We start from the raw sequence: 20,280 nt of genomic DNA, 5'->3' as shown, positions 1-20,280 counted from the left end.
TGAGATATTACTTAAGCTTCTGTTTGTGCGTGTGTTAACATTAATGTATATACCGCTTATATTATTTTAGTTGCAGTTTAATAAATATGTTATTAGTGTTTAAATCTGCATCGTATTATTTATGGATAAATCCCTCTCATCATCACAATAGTTTCGGAGACTCAACTGCTGCTACTGAGTGCATAAAAGGTAAGCTGATTTTGCTATCTTTATTCTTCATTGATTATGAGACTGATATCGTTGTAAATCCTGAAACTGAAATTTATACTGTGCATATAAACATTCCGAAACTGTTAAGTAAGAATTATTAATCGCACAGGCAAGTCTTAAAATTTGTATGCAAATAACTAAACTGAATTCCGAAAATTATGCTACTCGGAAATTCAAGATTCAAATGCTTTTAATGCGTGATGGGTTAGATGATCTTCTTTGTTCTCTCCCACCTTCTAAACCTGATAATGAATTTTTAAAGAGGGATAAACAAGCACGAGCTATAATAAATCTAAGCATTGATGACTCTCAGATTATTCATGTTAGAGATGAAACGACTAAAATATTATGCATTGACTATCGGAAATTAAATAAGAAGATTATTTAAGACAAATTTCCACTGCCTTTAATTCCGGAAGTACTTGATCGTTTAGAACAGTGAAAAGTCTTCACGACACTAGATTTGAAAAATGGCTTTTTCCATGTAGACATACATGAAACTTGCACTAAATATACCGCTTTTGTAACGCATAATGGTATTTATGAATTTCTTAAAGCTCCCTTTGGTTTATGTATTAGTCCAAATGTTTTTCAAAGGTATATTTATTCAGTATTTCGTGACTTGTTAAGTAAGGTGTACTAATTATTTATATGGATGATATAGTCATACCGGCTAATGATGAAGTTGAATGTTTAGACAAATTAGAAAGATTATTCAAAACTGCTTCGGAATATGGACTACAAATAAATTTCATAAATGCCAATTCTTAAAACGTAAAATTGAATTTTTTGCACATGTAATTGAAAACGGAACTATTCGACCATCGCCTTCAGAAACTGTTGCTGTTCGAAACTTTCCACAACCGCGTAACTGTAAACAACTACAAAGCTTTTTAGAACTAACAGGTTAGTTTCCTAAATTCATTCCTCATTATGCTAAAATAGCTAAACCTCTTAGTGACTTACTTAGAAAGGGTACTGGTTCTAAGTTCGATTCCGAACAACAGGAAGCATTTTGCAGATAAAAAGAAATTCTCTCTCAAGCACCTGTTCTACGTATATTTAGGCAAGGATATCCATTAGAACTTCATACTGTTGTAAATTAATCAAGCATTTGAGAATAAATAAATAAAATGTTTTCTAACTCATTTCTGGCAACCCTAAAAATGCCAAGACACACGGGCGTCAAACACGTCAACTATATTAATCACGTGATATTAATATATCAAATCAACCTCTTGTTCTTGAAATATTACTTAAGCTTCTGTTTGTGCGTGTGTTAACATTAATGTATTTACCGCTTATATTATTTTAGTTGCAGTTTAATAAATATGTTATTAGTGTTTAAATCTGCATCGTATTATTTATGGATAAATCCCTCTCATCATCAACAATAGTTTCGGAGACTCAACTGCTGCTACTGAGTGCATAAAAGGTAAGCTGATTTTGCTATCTTTATTCTTCATTCATTATGAGACTGATATCGTTTTAAATCCTGAAACTGAAATTTATACTGTGCATATAAACTTTCTGAAACTGTTAAGTAAGAATTAATAATGGCACAGGCAAGTCTTAAAGTTTGTATGCAAATAACTAAACTGAATTCCGAAAATTATGCTACTTGGAAATTCAAGATTCAAATGCTTTTAATGCGTGATGGGTTAGATGATCTTATTTATTCTCTCCCACCTTCTAAACCTGGTAATGAATTTTTAAAGAGGGATAAACAAGCACGAGCTATAATAAAGCTAAGCATTGATGATTCTCAGATTATTCATGTTAGAGATGAAAGGACTAAAAGATTATGCTTTGACTATCGGAAATTAAATAAGAAGATTATTAAAGACAAATTTCCCCTGCCTTTATTTCCGGAAGTACTTGATCGTTTAGAACAGTCAAAAGTCTTCACGACACTAGATTTGAAAAATGGCTTTTTCCATGTAGACATACATGAAAATTGCACTAAATATACCGCTTTTGTAACGCATAATGGTATTTATGAATTTCTCTTGGTTTATGTATTAGTCCAAATGCTTTTCAAAGGTATATTTATTCAGTATTTCGTGACTTGTTAAATGAAGGTGTACTAATTATTTATATGGATGATATAGTCATACCGGCTAATGATGAAGTTGAATGTTTAGACAAATTAGAAAGAGTATTCAAAACTGCTTCGGAATATGGACTACAAATAAATTTCAAAAATGCCAATTCTTAAAACGTAAAATTGAATTTTTGGCACATGTAATTGAAAACGGAACTATTCGACCATCGCCTTCCAAAACTGTTGCTGTTCGAAACTTTCCACAACCGCGTAAATGTAAACAACTACAAAGCTTTTTAGAACTAACAGGTTATTTTCCTAAATTCATTCCTCATTATGCTAAAATAGCTAAACCTCTTAGTGACTTACTTAGAAAGGGTATTGGTTTTAAGTTCGATTCCGAACAACAGGAAGCATTTTTCAGATTAAAAGAAATTCTCTCTCAAGCACCTGTTCTACATATATTTACGCAAGGATATCCATTAGAACTTCATACTCTTGTAAATTAATCAAGCATTTGAGATTAAATAAATAAAATGTTTTCTAACTCATTTCTGGCAACCCTAAAAATGCCAAGACACACGGGCGTCAAACACGTCAACTATGTTAATCACGTGATATTAATATATCGCATCATCCTCTTGTTCTTGAGATATTATTTAAGCTTCTGTTTGTGCGTGTGTTAACATTAATGTATTTACCGCTTATATTATTTTAGTTGCAGTTTAATAAATATGTTATTAGTGTTTAAATCTGCATCGTATTATTTATGGATAAATCCCTCTCATCATCAACAATAGTTTCGGAGACTCAACTGCTGCTACTGAGTGCATAAAAGGTAAGCTGATTTTGCTATCTTTATTCTTCATTGATTATGAGACTGATATCGTTGTAAATCCTGAAACTGAAATTTATACTGTGCATATAAACCTTCCGAAACTGTTAAGTAAGACTTAATAATGGCTCAGGCAAGTCTTAAAATTTGTATGCAAATAACTAAACTTAATTCCGAAAATTATGCTACTTGGAAATTCAAGATTCAAATGCTTTTAATGCGTGATGGGTTAGATGATCTTCTTTATTCTCTCCCACCTTCTAAACCTGGTAATGAATTTTTAAAGAGGGATAAACAAGCACGAGCTATAATAAATCTAAGCATTGATGACTCTCAGATTATTCATGTTAGAGATGAAACGACTAAAAGATTATGCATTGACTATCGGAAATTAAATAAGAAGATTATTAAAGACAAATTTCCACTGCCTTTATTTCCGGAAGTACTTGATCGTTTAGAAGAGTGAAAAGTCTTCACGACACTAGATTTGAAAAATGGCTTTTTCCATGTAGACATATATGAAAATTGCACTAAATATACCGCTTTTGTAACGCATAATGGTATTTATGAATTTCTTAAAGCTCCCTTTGGTTTATGTATTAGTCCAAATGTTTTTCAAAGGTATATTTATTCAGTATTTCGTGACTTGCTAAATGAAGGTGTACTAATTATTTATATGGATGATATAGTCATACCGTCTAATGATGAAGTTGAATGTTTAGACAAATTAGAAAGAGTATTCAAAACTGCTTCGGAATATGGACTACAAATAAATTTCAAAAAGTGCCAATTCTTAAAACGTAAAATTGAATTTTTGGCACATGTAATTGAAAACGGAACTATTCGACCATCGCCTTCCAAAACTGTTGCTGTTCGAAACTTTCCACAACCGCGTAACTGTAAACAACTACAAAGCTTTTTAGAACTAACAGGTTATTTTCCTAAATTCATTCCTCATTATGCTAAAATAGCTAAACCTCTTAGTGACTTACTTAGAAAGGGTACTGGTTCTAAGTTCGATTCCGAACAACAGGAAGCATTTTGCAGATTAAAAGAAATTCTCTCTCAAGCACCTGTTCTACATATATTTACGCAAGGATATCCATTAGAACTTCATACTGTTGTAAATTAATCAAGCATTTGAGAATAAATAAATAAAATGTTTTCTAACTCATTTCTGGCAACCCTAAAAATGCCAAGACACACGGGCGTCAATCACGTCAACTATGTTAATCACGTGATATTTATATATCACATCAACCTCTTGTTCTTGAAATATTACTTAAGCTTCTGTTTGTGCGTGTGTTAACATTAATGTATTTACCGCTTATATTATTTTAGTTGCAGTTTAATAAATATGTTATTAGTGTTTAAATCTGCATCGTATTATTTATGGATAAATCCCTCTCATCATCAACAATAGTTTCGGAGACTCAACTGCTGCTACTGAGTGCATAAAAGGTAAGCTGATTTTGCTATCTTTATTCTTCATTCATTATGAGACTGATATCGTTTTAAATCCTGAAACTGAAATTTATACTGTGCATATAAACTTTCTGAAACTGTTAAGTAAGAATTAATAATGGCACAGGCAAGTCTTAAAGTTTGTATGCAAATAACTAAACTGAATTCCGAAAATTATGCTACTTGGAAATTCAAGATTCAAATGCTTTTAATGCGTGATGGGTTAGATGATCTTATTTATTCTCTCCCACCTTCTAAACCTGGTAATGAATTTTTAAAGAGGGATAAACAAGCACGAGCTATAATAAAGCTAAGCATTGATGATTCTCAGATTATTCATGTTAGAGATGAAAGGACTAAAAGATTATGCTTTGACTATCGGAAATTAAATAAGAAGATTATTAAAGACAAATTTCCCCTGCCTTTATTTCCGGAAGTACTTGATCGTTTAGAACAGTCAAAAGTCTTCACGACACTAGATTTGAAAAATGGCTTTTTCCATGTAGACATACATGAAAATTGCACTAAATATACCGCTTTTGTAACGCATAATGGTATTTATGAATTTCTCTTGGTTTATGTATTAGTCCAAATGCTTTTCAAAGGTATATTTATTCAGTATTTCGTGACTTGTTAAATGAAGGTGTACTAATTATTTATATGGATGATATAGTCATACCGGCTAATGATGAAGTTGAATGTTTAGACAAATTAGAAAGAGTATTCAAAACTGCTTCGGAATATGGACTACAAATAAATTTCAAAAATGCCAATTCTTAAAACGTAAAATTGAATTTTTGGCACATGTAATTGAAAACGGAACTATTCGACCATCGCCTTCCAAAACTGTTGCTGTTCGAAACTTTCCACAACCGCGTAAATGTAAACAACTACAAAGCTTTTTAGAACTAACAGGTTATTTTCCTAAATTCATTCCTCATTATGCTAAAATAGCTAAACCTCTTAGTGACTTACTTAGAAAGGGTATTGGTTTTAAGTTCGATTCCGAACAACAGGAAGCATTTTTCAGATTAAAAGAAATTCTCTCTCAAGCACCTGTTCTACATATATTTACGCAAGGATATCCATTAGAACTTCATACTCTTGTAAATTAATCAAGCATTTGAGATTAAATAAATAAAATGTTTTCTAACTCATTTCTGGCAACCCTAAAAATGCCAAGACACACGGGCGTCAAACACGTCAACTATGTTAATCACGTGATATTAATATATCGCATCATCCTCTTGTTCTTGAGATATTATTTAAGCTTCTGTTTGTGCGTGTGTTAACATTAATGTATTTACCGCTTATATTATTTTAGTTGCAGTTTAATAAATATGTTATTAGTGTTTAAATCTGCATCGTATTATTTATGGATAAATCCCTCTCATCATCAACAATAGTTTCGGAGACTCAACTGCTGCTACTGAGTGCATAAAAGGTAAGCTGATTTTGCTATCTTTATTCTTCATTGATTATGAGACTGATATCGTTGTAAATCCTGAAACTGAAATTTATACTGTGCATATAAACCTTCCGAAACTGTTAAGTAAGACTTAATAATGGCTCAGGCAAGTCTTAAAATTTGTATGCAAATAACTAAACTTAATTCCGAAAATTATGCTACTTGGAAATTCAAGATTCAAATGCTTTTAATGCGTGATGGGTTAGATGATCTTCTTTATTCTCTCCCACCTTCTAAACCTGGTAATGAATTTTTAAAGAGGGATAAACAAGCACGAGCTATAATAAATCTAAGCATTGATGACTCTCAGATTATTCATGTTAGAGATGAAACGACTAAAAGATTATGCATTGACTATCGGAAATTAAATAAGAAGATTATTAAAGACAAATTTCCACTGCCTTTATTTCCGGAAGTACTTGATCGTTTAGAACAGTGAAAAGTCTTCACGACACTAGATTTGAAAAATGGCTTTTTCCATGTAGACATATATGAAAATTGCACTAAATATACCGCTTTTGTAACGCATAATGGTATTTATGAATTTCTTAAAGCTCCCTTTGGTTTATGTATTAGTCCAAATGTTTTTCAAAGGTATATTTATTCAGTATTTCGTGACTTGCTAAATGAAGGTGTACTAATTATTTATATGGATGATATAGTCATACCGTCTAATGATGAAGTTGAATGTTTAGACAAATTAGAAAGAGTATTCAAAACTGCTTCGGAATATGGACTACAAATAAATTTCAAAAAGTGCCAATTCTTAAAACGTAAAATTGAATTTTTGGCACATGTAATTGAAAACGGAACTATTCGACCATCGCCTTCCAAAACTGTTGCTGTTCGAAACTTTCCACAACCGCGTAACTGTAAACAACTACAAAGCTTTTTAGAACTAACAGGTTATTTTCCTAAATTCATTCCTCATTATGCTAAAATAGCTAAACCTCTTAGTGACTTACTTAGAAAGGGTATTGGTTTTAAGTTCGATTCCGAACAACAGGAAGCATTTTTCAGATTAAAAGAAATTCTCTCTCAAGCACCTGTTCTACATATATTTACGCAAGGATATCCATTAGAACTTCATACTGTTGTAAATTAATCAAGCATTTGAGAATAAATAAATAAAATGTTTTCTAACTCATTTCTGGCAACCCTAAAAATGCCAAGACACACGGGCGTCAATCACGTCAACTATGTTAATCACGTGATATTAATATATCACATCAACCTCTTGTTCTTGAAATATTACTTAAGCTTCTGTTTGTGCGTGTGTTAACATTAATGTATTTACCGCTTATATTATTTTAGTTGCAGATTAATAAATATGTTATTAGTGTTTAAATCTGCATCGTATTATTTATGGATAAATCCCTCTCATCATCAACAATAGTTTCGGAGACTCAACTGCTGCTACTGAGTGCATAAAAGGTAAGCTGATTTTGCTATCTTTATTCTTCATTGATTATGAGACTGATATCGTTGTAAATCCTGAAGCTGAAATTTATACTGTGCATATAAACTTTCTGAAACTGTTAAGTAAGAATTAATAATGGCACAGGCAAGTCTTAAAGTTTGTATGCAAATAACTAAACTGAATTCCGAAAATTATGCTACTTGGAAATTCAAGATTCAAATGCTTTTAATGCGTGATGGGTTAGATGATCTTCTTTATTCTCTCCCACCTTCTAAACCTGGTAATGAATTTTTAAAGAGGGATAAACAAGCACGAGCTATAATAAATCTAAGCATTGATGACTCTCAGATTATTCATGTTAGAGATGAAACGACTAAAATATTATGCATTGACTATCGGAAATTAAACAAGAAGATTATTTAAGACAAATTTCCACTGCCTTTAATTCCGGAAGTACTTGATCGTTTAGAACAGTGAAAAGTCTTCACGACACTAGATTTGAAAAATGGCTTTTTCCATGTAGACATACATGAAAATTGCACTAAATATACCACTTTTGTAACGCATAATGGTATTTATGAATTTCTTAAAGCTCCCTTTGGTTTATGTATTAGTCCAAATGTTTTTCAAAGGTATATTTATTCAGTATTTCGTGACTTGTTAAGTAAGGTGTACTAATTATTTATATGGATGATATAGTCATACCGGCTAATGATGAAGTTGAATGTTTAGACAAATTAGAAAGATTATTCAAAACTGCTTCGGAATATGGACTACAAATAAATTTCATAAATGCCAATTCTTAAAACGTAAAATTGAATTTTTTGCACATGTAATTGAAAACGGAACTATTCGACCATCGCCTTCAGAAACTGTTGCTGTTCGAAACTTTCCACAACCGCGTAACTGTAAACAACTACAAAGCTTTTTAGAACTAACAGGTTATTTTCCTAAATTCATTCCTCATTATGCTAAAATAGCTAAACCTCTTAGTGACTTACTTAGAAAGGGTACTGGTTCTAAGTTCGATTCCGAACAACAGGAAGCATTTTGCAGATTAAAAGAAATTCTCTCTCAAGCACCTGTTCTACGTATATTTAGGCAAGGATATCCATTAGAACTTCATACTGTTGTAAATTAATCAAGCATTTGAGAATAAATAAATAAAATGTTTTCTAACTCATTTCTGGCAACCCTAAAAATGCCAAGACACACGGGCGTCAAACACGTCAACTATATTAATCACGTGATATTAATATATCAAATCAACCTCTTGTTCTTGAAATATTACTTAAGCTTCTGTTTGTGCGTGTGTTAACATTAATGTATTTACCGCTTATATTATTTTAGTTGCAGTTTAATAAATATGTTATTAGTGTTTAAATCTGCATCGTATTATTTATGGATAAATCCCTCTCATCATCAACAATAGTTTCGGAGACTCAACTGCTGCTACTGAGTGCATAAAAGGTAAGCTGATTTTGCTATCTTTATTCTTCATTCATTATGAGACTGATATCGTTTTAAATCCTGAAACTGAAATTTATACTGTGCATATAAACTTTCTGAAACTGTTAAGTAAGAATTAATAATGGCACAGGCAAGTCTTAAAGTTTGTATGCAAATAACTAAACTGAATTCCGAAAATTATGCTACTTGGAAATTCAAGATTCAAATGCTTTTAATGCGTGATGGGTTAGATGATCTTATTTATTCTCTCCCACCTTCTAAACCTGGTAATGAATTTTTAAAGAGGGATAAACAAGCACGAGCTATAATAAAGCTAAGCATTGATGATTCTCAGATTATTCATGTTAGAGATGAAAGGACTAAAAGATTATGCTTTGACTATCGGAAATTAAATAAGAAGATTATTAAAGACAAATTTCCACTGCCTTTATTTCCGGAAGTACTTGATCGTTTAGAACAGTCAAAAGTCTTCACGACACTAGATTTGAAAAATGGCTTTTTCCATGTAGACATACATGAAAATTGCACTAAATATACCGCTTTTGTAACGCATAATGGTATTTATGAATTTCTTAAAGCTCCCTTCGGTTTATGTATTAGTCCAAATGCTTTTCAAAGGTATATTTATTCAGTATTTCGTGACTTGTTAAATGAAGGTGTACTAATTATTTATAAGGATGATATAGTCATACCGGCTAATGATGAAGTTGAATGTTTAGACAAATTAGAAAGAGTATTCAAAACTGCTTCGGAATATGGACTACAAATAAATTTCAAAAATGCCAATTCTTAAAACGTAAAATTGAATTTTTGGCACATGTAATTGAAAACGGAACTATTCGACCATCGCCTTCCAAAACTGTTGCTGTTCGAAACTTTCCACAACCGCGTAAATGTAAACAACTACAAAGCTTTTTAGAACTAACAGGTTATTTTCCTAAATTCATTCCTCATTATGCTAAAATAGCTAAACCTCTTAGTGACTTACTTAGAAAGGGTATTGGTTTTAAGTTCGATTCCGAACAACAGGAAGCATTTTGCAGATTAAAAGAAATTCTCTCTCAAGCACCTGTTCTACATATATTTACGCAAGGATATCCATTAGAACTTCATACTGTTGTAAATTAATCAAGCATTTGAGAATAAATAAATAAAATGTTTTCTAACTCATTTCTGGCAACCCTAAAAATGCCAAGACACACGGGCGTCAAACACGTCAACTATGTTATTCACGTGATATTAATATATCGCATCATCCTCTTGTTCTTGAGATATTACTTAAGCTTCTGTTTGTGCGTGTGTTAACATTAATGTATATACCGCTTATATTATTTTAGTTGCAGTTTAATAAATATGTTATTAGTGTTTAAATCTGCATCGTATTATTTATGGATAAATCCCTCTCATCATCACAATAGTTTCGGAGACTCAACTGCTGCTACTGAGTGCATAAAAGGTAAGCTGATTTTGCTATCTTTATTCTTCATTGATTATGAGACTGATATCGTTGTAAATCCTGAAACTGAAATTTATACTGTGCATATAAACATTCCGAAACTGTTAAGTAAGAATTATTAATCGCACAGGCAAGTCTTAAAATTTGTATGCAAATAACTAAACTGAATTCCGAAAATTATGCTACTCGGAAATTCAAGATTCAAATGCTTTTAATGCGTGATGGGTTAGATGATCTTCTTTGTTCTCTCCCACCTTCTAAACCTGATAATGAATTTTTAAAGAGGGATAAACAAGCACGAGCTATAATAAATCTAAGCATTGATGACTCTCAGATTATTCATGTTAGAGATGAAACGACTAAAATATTATGCATTGACTATCGGAAATTAAATAAGAAGATTATTTAAGACAAATTTCCACTGCCTTTAATTCCGGAAGTACTTGATCGTTTAGAACAGTGAAAAGTCTTCACGACACTAGATTTGAAAAATGGCTTTTTCCATGTAGACATACATGAAACTTGCACTAAATATACCGCTTTTGTAACGCATAATGGTATTTATGAATTTCTTAAAGCTCCCTTTGGTTTATGTATTAGTCCAAATGTTTTTCAAAGGTATATTTATTCAGTATTTCGTGACTTGTTAAGTAAGGTGTACTAATTATTTATATGGATGATATAGTCATACCGGCTAATGATGAAGTTGAATGTTTAGACAAATTAGAAAGAGTATTCAAAACTGCTTCGGAATATGGACTATAAATAAATTTCAAAAAGTGCCAATTCTGAAAACGTAAAATTGAATTTTTGGCACATGTAATTGAAAACGGAACTATTCGACCATCGCCTTCAGAAACTGTTGCTGTTCGAAACTTTCCACAACCGCGTAACTGTAAACAACTACAAAGCTTTTTAGAACTAACAGGTTATTTTCCTAAATTCATTCCTCATTATGCTAAAATAGCTAAACCTCTTAGTGACTTACTTAGAAAGGGTACTGGTTCTAAGTTCGATTCCGAACAACAGGAAGCATTTTGCAGATTAAAAGAAATTCTCTCTCAAGCACCTGTTCTACGTATATTTAGGCAAGGATATCCATTAGAACTTCATACTGTTGTAAATTAATCAAGCATTTGAGAATAAATAAATAAAATGTTTTCTAACTCATTTCTGGCAACCCTAAAAATGCCAAGACACACGGGCGTCAAACACGTCAACTATATTAATCACGTGATATTAATATATCAAATCAACCTCTTGTTCTTGAAATATTACTTAAGCTACTGTTTGTGCGTGTGTTAACATTAATGTATTTACCGCTTATATTATTTTAGTTGCAGTTTAATAAATATGTTATTAGTGTTTAAATCTGCATCGTATTATTTATGGATAAATCCCTCTCATCATCAACAATAGTTTCGGAGACTCAACTGCTGCTACTGAGTGCATAAAAGGTAAGCTGATTTTGCTATCTTTATTCTTCATTCATTATGAGACTGATATCGTTTTAAATCCTGAAACTGAAATTTATACTGTGCATATAAACTTTCTGAAACTGTTAAGTAAGAATTAATAATGGCACAGGCAAGTCTTAAAGTTTGTATGCAAATAACTAAACTGAATTCCGAAAATTATGCTACTTGGAAATTCAAGATTCAAATGCTTTTAATGCGTGATGGGTTAGATGATCTTATTTATTCTCTCCCACCTTCTAAACCTGGTAATGAATTTTTAAAGAGGGATAAACAAGCACGAGCTATAATAAAGCTAAGCATTGATGATTCTCAGATTATTCATGTTAGAGATGAAAGGACTAAAAGATTATGCTTTGACTATCGGAAATTAAATAAGAAGATTATTAAAGACAAATTTCCCCTGCCTTTATTTCCGGAAGTACTTGATCGTTTAGAACAGTCAAAAGTCTTCACGACACTAGATTTGAAAAATGGCTTTTTCCATGTAGACATACATGAAAATTGCACTAAATATACCGCTTTTGTAACGCATAATGGTATTTATGAATTTCTCTTGGTTTATGTATTAGTCCAAATGCTTTTCAAAGGTATATTTATTCAGTATTTCGTGACTTGTTAAATGAAGGTGTACTAATTATTTATATGGATGATATAGTCATACCGGCTAATGATGAAGTTGAATGTTTAGACAAATTAGAAAGAGTATTCAAAACTGCTTCGGAATATGGACTACAAATAAATTTCAAAAATGCCAATTCTTAAAACGTAAAATTGAATTTTTGGCACATGTAATTGAAAACGGAACTATTCGACCATCGCCTTCCAAAACTGTTGCTGTTCGAAACTTTCCACAACCGCGTAAATGTAAACAACTACAAAGCTTTTTAGAACTAACAGGTTATTTTCCTAAATTCATTCCTCATTATGCTAAAATAGCTAAACCTCTTAGTGACTTACTTAGAAAGGGTATTGGTTTTAAGTTCGATTCCGAACAACAGGAAGCATTTTTCAGATTAAAAGAAATTCTCTCTCAAGCACCTGTTCTACATATATTTACGCAAGGATATCCATTAGAACTTCATACTGTTGTAAATTAATCAAGCATTTGAGATTAAATAAATAAAATGTTTTCTAACTCATTTCTGGCAACCCTAAAAATGCCAAGACACACGGGCGTCAAACACGTCAACTATGTTAATCACGTGATATTAATTTATCGCATCATCCTCTTGTTCTTGAGATATTATTTAAGCTTCTGTTTGTGCGTGTGTTAACATTAATGTATTTACCGCTTATATTATTTTAGTTGCAGTTTAATAAATATGTTATTAGTGTTTAAATCTGCATCGTATTATTTATGGATAAATCCCTCTCATCATCAACAATAGTTTCGGAGACTCAACTGCTGCTACTGAGTGCATAAAAGGTAAGCTGATTTTGCTATCTTTATTCTTCATTGATTATGAGACTGATATCGTTGTAAATCCTGAAACTGAAATTTATACTGTGCATATAAACCTTCCGAAACTGTTAAGTAAGACTTAATAATGGCTCAGGCAAGTCTTAAAATTTGTATGCAAATAACTAAACTTAATTCCGAAAATTATGCTACTTGGAAATTCAAGATTCAAATGCTTTTAATGCGTGATGGGTTAGATGATCTTCTTTATTCTCTCCCACCTTCTAAACCTGGTAATGAATTTTTAAAGAGGGATAAACAAGCACGAGCTATAATAAATCTAAGCATTGATGACTCTCAGATTATTCATGTTAGAGATGAAACGACTAAAAGATTATGCATTGACTATCTGAAATTAAATAAGAAGATTATTAAAGACAAATTTCCACTGCCTTTATTTCCGGAAGTACTTGATCGTTTAGAACAGTGAAAAGTCTTCACGACACTAGATTTGAAAAATGGCTTTTTCCATGTAGACATATGTGAAAATTGCACTAAATATACCGCTTTTGTAACGCATAATGGTATTTATGAATTTCTTAAAGCTCCCTTTGGTTTATGTATTAGTCCAAATGTTTTTCAAAGGTATATTTATTCAGTATTTCGTGACTTGCTAAATGAAGGTGTACTAATTATTTATAAGGATGATATAGTCATACCGGCTAATGATGAAGTTGAATGTTTAGACAAATTAGAAAGAGTATTCAAAACTGCTTCGGAATATGGACTACAAATAAATTTCAAAAATGCCAATTCTTAAAACGTAAAATTGAATTTTTGGCACATGTAATTGAAAACGGAACTATTCGACCATCGCCTTCCAAAACTGTTGCTGTTCGAAACTTTCCACAACCGCGTAACTGTAAACAACTACAAAGCTTTTTAGAACTAACAGGTTATTTTCCTAAATTCATTCCTCATTATGCTAAAATAGCTAAACCTCTTAGTGACTTACTTAGAAAGGGTATTGGTTTTAAGTTCGATTCCGAACAACAGGAAGCATTTTTCAGATTAAAAGAAATTCTCTCTCAAGCACCTGTTCTACATATATTTACGCAAGGATATCCATTAGAACTTCATACTGTTGTAAATTAATCAAGCATTTGAGAATAAATAAATAAAATGTTTTCTAACTCATTTCTGGCAACCCTAAAAATGCCAAGACACACGGGCGTCAATCACGTCAACTATGTTAATCACGTGATATTAATATATCACATCAACCTCTTGTTCTTGAAATATTACTTAAGCTTCTGTTTGTGCGTGTGTTAACATTAATGTATTTACCGCTTATATTATTTTAGTTGCAGTTTAATAAATATGTTATTAGTGTTTAAATCTGCATCGTATTATTTATGGATAAATCCCTCTCATCATCAACAATAGTTTCGGAGACTCAACTGCTGCTACTGAGTGCATAAAAGGTAAGCTGATTTTGCTATCTTTATTCTTCATTGATTATGAGACTGATATCGTTGTAAATCCTGAAGCTGAAATTTATACTGTGCATATAAACTTTCTGAAACTGTTAAGTAAGAATTAATAATGGCACAGGCAAGTCTTAAAGTTTGTATGCAAATAACTAAACTGAATTCCGAAAATTATGCTACTTGGAAATTCAAGATTCAAATGCTTTTAATGCGTGATGGGTTAGATGATCTTCTTTATTCTCTCCCACCTTCTAAACCTGGTAATGAATTTTTAAAGAGGGGTAAACAAGCACGAGCTATAATAAATCTAAGCATTGATGACTCTCAGATTATTCATGTTAGAGATGAAACGACTAAAAGATTATGCATTGACTATCGGAAATTAAATAAGAAGATTATTAAAGACAAATTTCCACTGCCTTTAATTGAGGAAGTACTTGATCGTTTAGAACAGTCAAAAGTCTTCACGACACTAGATTTGAAAAATGGCTTTTTCCATGTAGACATACATGAAAATTGCACTAAATATACCGCTTTTGTAACGCATAATGGTATTTATGAATTTCTTAAAGCTCTCTTTGGTTTATGTGTTAGTCCAAATGTTTTTCAAAGGTATATTTATTCAGTATTTCGTGACTTGTTAAATAAGGTGTACTAATTATTTATATGGATGATATAGTCATACCGGCTAATGATGAAGTTGAATGTTTAGACAAATTAGAAAGAGTATTCAAAACTGCTTCGGAATATAGACTACAAATAAATTTCAAAAAGTGCCAATTCTTAAAACGTAAAATTGAATTTTTGGCACATGTAATTGAAAACGGAACTATTCGACCATCGCCTTCCAAAACTGTTTCTGTTCGAAACTTTCCGCAACCGCGTAACTGTAAACAACTACAAAGCTTTTTTAGAACTAACAGGTTATTTTCCTAAATTCATTCCTCATTATGCTAAAATAGCTAAACCTCTTAGTGACTTACTTAGAAAGGGTATTGGTTTTAAGTTCGATTCCGAACAACAGGAAGCATTTTGCAGATTAAAAGAAATTCTCTCTCAAGCACCTGTTCTACATATATTTAGGCAAGGATATCCATTAGAACTTCATACTGTTGTAAATTAATCAAGCATTTGAGAATAAATAAATAAAATGTTTTCTAACTCATTTCTGGCAACCCTAAAAATGCCAAGACACACGGGTGTCAAACACGTCAACTATGTTAATCACGTGATATTAATATATCGCATCATCCTCTTGTTCTTGAGATATTACTTAAGCTTCTGTTTGTGCGTGTGTTAACATTAATGTATTTACCGCTTATATTATTTTAGTTGCAGTTTAATAAATATGTTATTAGTGTTTGAATCTGCATCGTATTATTTATGGATAAATCCCTCTCATCATCTACAATAGTTTCGGAGACTGAACTGCTGCTACTGAGTGCATAAAAGGTAAGCTGATTTTGCTATCTTTATTCTTCATTGATTATGAGACTGATATCGTTGTAAATCCTGAAACTGAAATTTATACTGTGCATATAAACTTTCTGAAACTGTTGAATAAGAATTAATAATGGCACAGGCAATTCTTAAAGTTTGTATGCAAATAACTAAACTGAATTCCGAAAATTATGCTACTTGGAAATTCAAGATTCAAATGCTTTTAATGCGTGATGGGTTAGATGATCTTCTTTATTCTCTCCCACCTTCTAAACCTGATAATGAAATTTTAAATAGGGATAAACAAGCACGAGCTATAATAAATCTAAGCATTGATGACTCTCAGATTATTCATGTTAGAGATGAAACGACTAAAAGATTATGCATTGACTATCGGAAATTAAATAAGAAGATTATTAAAGACAAATTTCCACTGCCTTTAATTCCGGAAGTACTTGATCGTTTAGAACAGTGAAAAGTCTTCACGACACTAGATTTGAAAAATGGCTTTTCCCATGTAGACATACATGAAAATTGCACTAAATACACCGCTTTTGTAACGCATAATGGTATTTATGAACTTCTTAAACGTCCCTTTGGTTTATGTATTAGTTCAAATGTTTTTCAAAGGTATATTTATTCAGTATTTCGTTACTTGCTAAATGAAGGTGTACTAATTATTTATATGGATGATATTGTCATACCGGCTAATGATGAAGTTGAATGTTTAGACAAATTAGAAAGAGTATTCAAAACTGCTTCGGAATATGGACTACAAATAAATTTCAAAAAGTGCCAATTCTTAAAACGTAAAATTGAATTTTTGGCACATGTAATTGAAAACGGAACTATTCGACCATCGCCTTCCAAAACTGTTGCTGTTCGAAACTTTCCACAACCGCGTAACTGTAAACAACTACAAAGCTTTTTAGAACTAACAGGTTATTTTTCTAAATTCATTCCTCATTATGCTAAAGCAGCTAAACCTCTTAGTGACTTACTTAGAAAGGGTATTGGTTTTAAGTTCGATTCCGAACAACAGGAAGCATTTTGCAGAATAAGAGAAATTCTCTCTCAAGCACCTGTTCTACATATATTTAGGCAAGGATATCCATTAGAACTTCATATTGTTGTAAATTTAATCAAGCATTTGAGAATAAATAAATAAAATGTTTTCTAACTCATTTCTGGCAACCCTAAAAATACCAAGACACACGGGCGTCAAACACGTCAACTATGTTAATCACGTGATATTAATATATCGCATCATCCTCTTGTTCTTGAGATATTATTTAAGCTTCTGTTTGTGCGTGTGTTAACATTAATGTATTTACCGCCTATATTATTTTAGTTGCAGTTTAATAAATATGTTATTAGTGTTTAAATCTGCATCGTATTATTTATTGATAAATCCCTCTCATCATCAACAATAGTTTCGGAGACTCAACTGCTGCTACTGAGTGCATAAAAGGTAAGCTGATTTTGCTATCTTTATTCTTCATTGATTATGAGACTGATATCGTTGTAAATCCTGAAACTGAAATTTATACTGTGCATATAAACCTTCCAAAACTGTTAAGTAAGAATTAATAATGGCACAGGCAAGTCTTAAAGTTTGTATGCAAATAACTAAACTGAATTCCGAAAATTATGCTACTTGGAAATTCAAGATTCAAATGCTTTTAATTCGTGATGGGTTAGATGATCTTCTTTATTCTCTCCCACCTTCTAAACCTGATAATGAAATTTTAAAGAGGGATAAACAAGCACGAGCTATAATAAATCTAAGCATTGATGACTCTCAGATTATTCATGTTAGAGATGAAACGACTAAAAGATTATGCATTGACTATCGGAAATTAAATAAGAAGATTATTAAAGACAAATTTCCACTGCCTTTAATTCCGGAAGTACTTGATCGTTTAGAACAGTCAAAAATCTTCACGACACTAGATTTGAAAAATGGCTTTTTCCATGTAGACATACATGAAAATTGCACTAAATATACCGCTTTTGTAACGCATAATGGTATTTATGAATTTCCCAAAGCTCCCTTTGGTTTATGTATTAGTCCAAATGTTTTTCAAAGGTATATTTATTCAGTATTTCGTGACTTGTTAAATGCAGGTGTACTAATTATTTATATGGATGATATAGTCATACCGGCTAATGATGAAGTTGAATGTTTAGACAAATTAGAAAGAGTATTCAAAACTGCTTCGGAATATGGACTAGAAATAAATTTAAAAAAGTGACGGTAATTTCTGCCATGTACTGCCGGGACATGGCAGAAATTAAAGTCAGTTCATGAGCGCTCAAATTTGAGTAGCAAACTATATCTTCTGAGAAAATTATATTCAATAAAAATGGCAGTACACGGTGATATGATCGCACACATCACTCATATGATGGACTTGGTCGAAAGACTGAAAGCTATCGGTGAGAACATTCCAGATTAGCATGTAGCCGCACTTTTGTTAGTTTCGATTCCCGAGTCTTACAATAATCTTATAACCGCCATTGAGGCTAGAGAGGAAATTCTTATAACTACAGATCTTGTAAAAGCGAAACTCACTGACGAGTACAACAGAAGATTAGAACAACAAGCAGATCGAAATTCTAATTCTTCAACCGCGTTTAAATCTGCAATAAATGGAAGAAATTATGATAATAATAGACAAAAGAAATTTTGTACTTTTTGTAAACGCAATGGTCATACTCGTGAGTGTTGCTATAAATTGAAAAACAAAAATAACAATTCTTGTCCTGAAAACTCAAAATTCGAAAATCGCGTGACCAGACATGTCGGAAAATCGAACCGGCATTGCATGAGCGCAGACACTTCCGTGAAAGAAAGCTATAAATCCAGATGTCAATTGTCGTCTGTCAAAAATGATGCTTATAAAAAGGGTTTAATAATTACTCCACGATATTGCTCAGAACAAAATATAAATGAAAAGATTTTGTACGTCGATTCCGGCGCGAGCAGTCATCTAATAGGAGATAGTTTTAAGTTTGTTTACAGAACTGAGATATGAGTATTCTCAAGCAAAAATCATTTTAGCGGATGGAAAAATTTTATATTCGCAGGGCAGAGGATTTGTTGACCTTGATTTAGAAGATGAATGTGGATTACATAAAATTCGATTGACTGATGTTTATTACGTTCCTGATTTAAAGAGCAACTTAATTTCTGTTAAGCAAATTGCTAGTAAGGGATATTCTGTTACTTTCGAAAAAGAAAAGTGTTATGTAAAGAAGGATAGCCAAATAATTATGAGTGCATATTCTGATGATAATAGTTTATATAAAATTGTTTTAATAAAAAATTCAGAAAGCGCTAATTATGCAGTTGAATGTAAAAATAAAAACTGCATAAAAATATGGCATTCTAGGTTAGGTCATCGAAGTTATGATGCAATAAGACAATTATTAAGAGAAAATCTTGCAGAAGGAATAAAATTAGATAATTGCAGTCATAATGAAAGCTGTTCAGAATGCATAAAGAATAAAATGCAGCAAATTCCTTATCCAAAAGCTGCTAGCGTTCGAGCAAGAAAACCACTAGAACTTATACATAGTGACATTTGCGGACCTATGCCTACTCCAAGTATTGGTGGAAAACTTTATTTCGTAACATTTATTGATGACTTTACTAGATACACTGTCATCTATTTACTCGCGAAAAAGAATGAAGTTCTTAGTAAATTAAAGGACTTTGTCGGTATAACAAGAAATAAATTTGGAAGAACCATACAGACTCTTCGAACCGATAACGGTGGTGAATATACCAGCAAGGAAATGGAAAATTTTCTATCGGATAACGGCATCAAGCATCTACTAACTGTTCCTTTTTCGCCTCCTCAGAACGGTGTGAGCGAAAGAAAAAATAGAAGTCTTACTGAGATGACCAGGTGCCTGCTGTCCCAAGGCCGACTTTCAGACAATTTTTGGGGTGAAGCTGTCAACACAGCTAATTACATCCAGAATCGCCTTCCAACCAGAGCTTGTGATAAGACTCCCTATGAATTATGGAGTGAAAGAAAATCTAATTTAGCTCATATGAAACAATTTGGTTGTACAACTTATGCATGTGTACATAAGGA

This window comes from Stegodyphus dumicola, chromosome X2, assembly GCF_044657685.1.
Source record: "Stegodyphus dumicola isolate Sdum_Otavi_A_Nest chromosome X2, ASM4465768v1".
Classification (NCBI taxonomy): Eukaryota; Metazoa; Arthropoda; class Arachnida; order Araneae; family Eresidae; genus Stegodyphus; species Stegodyphus dumicola.
The sequence above is the reverse complement of the archived record's forward strand: the minus strand, read 5'-3'. Positions refer to the sequence as shown.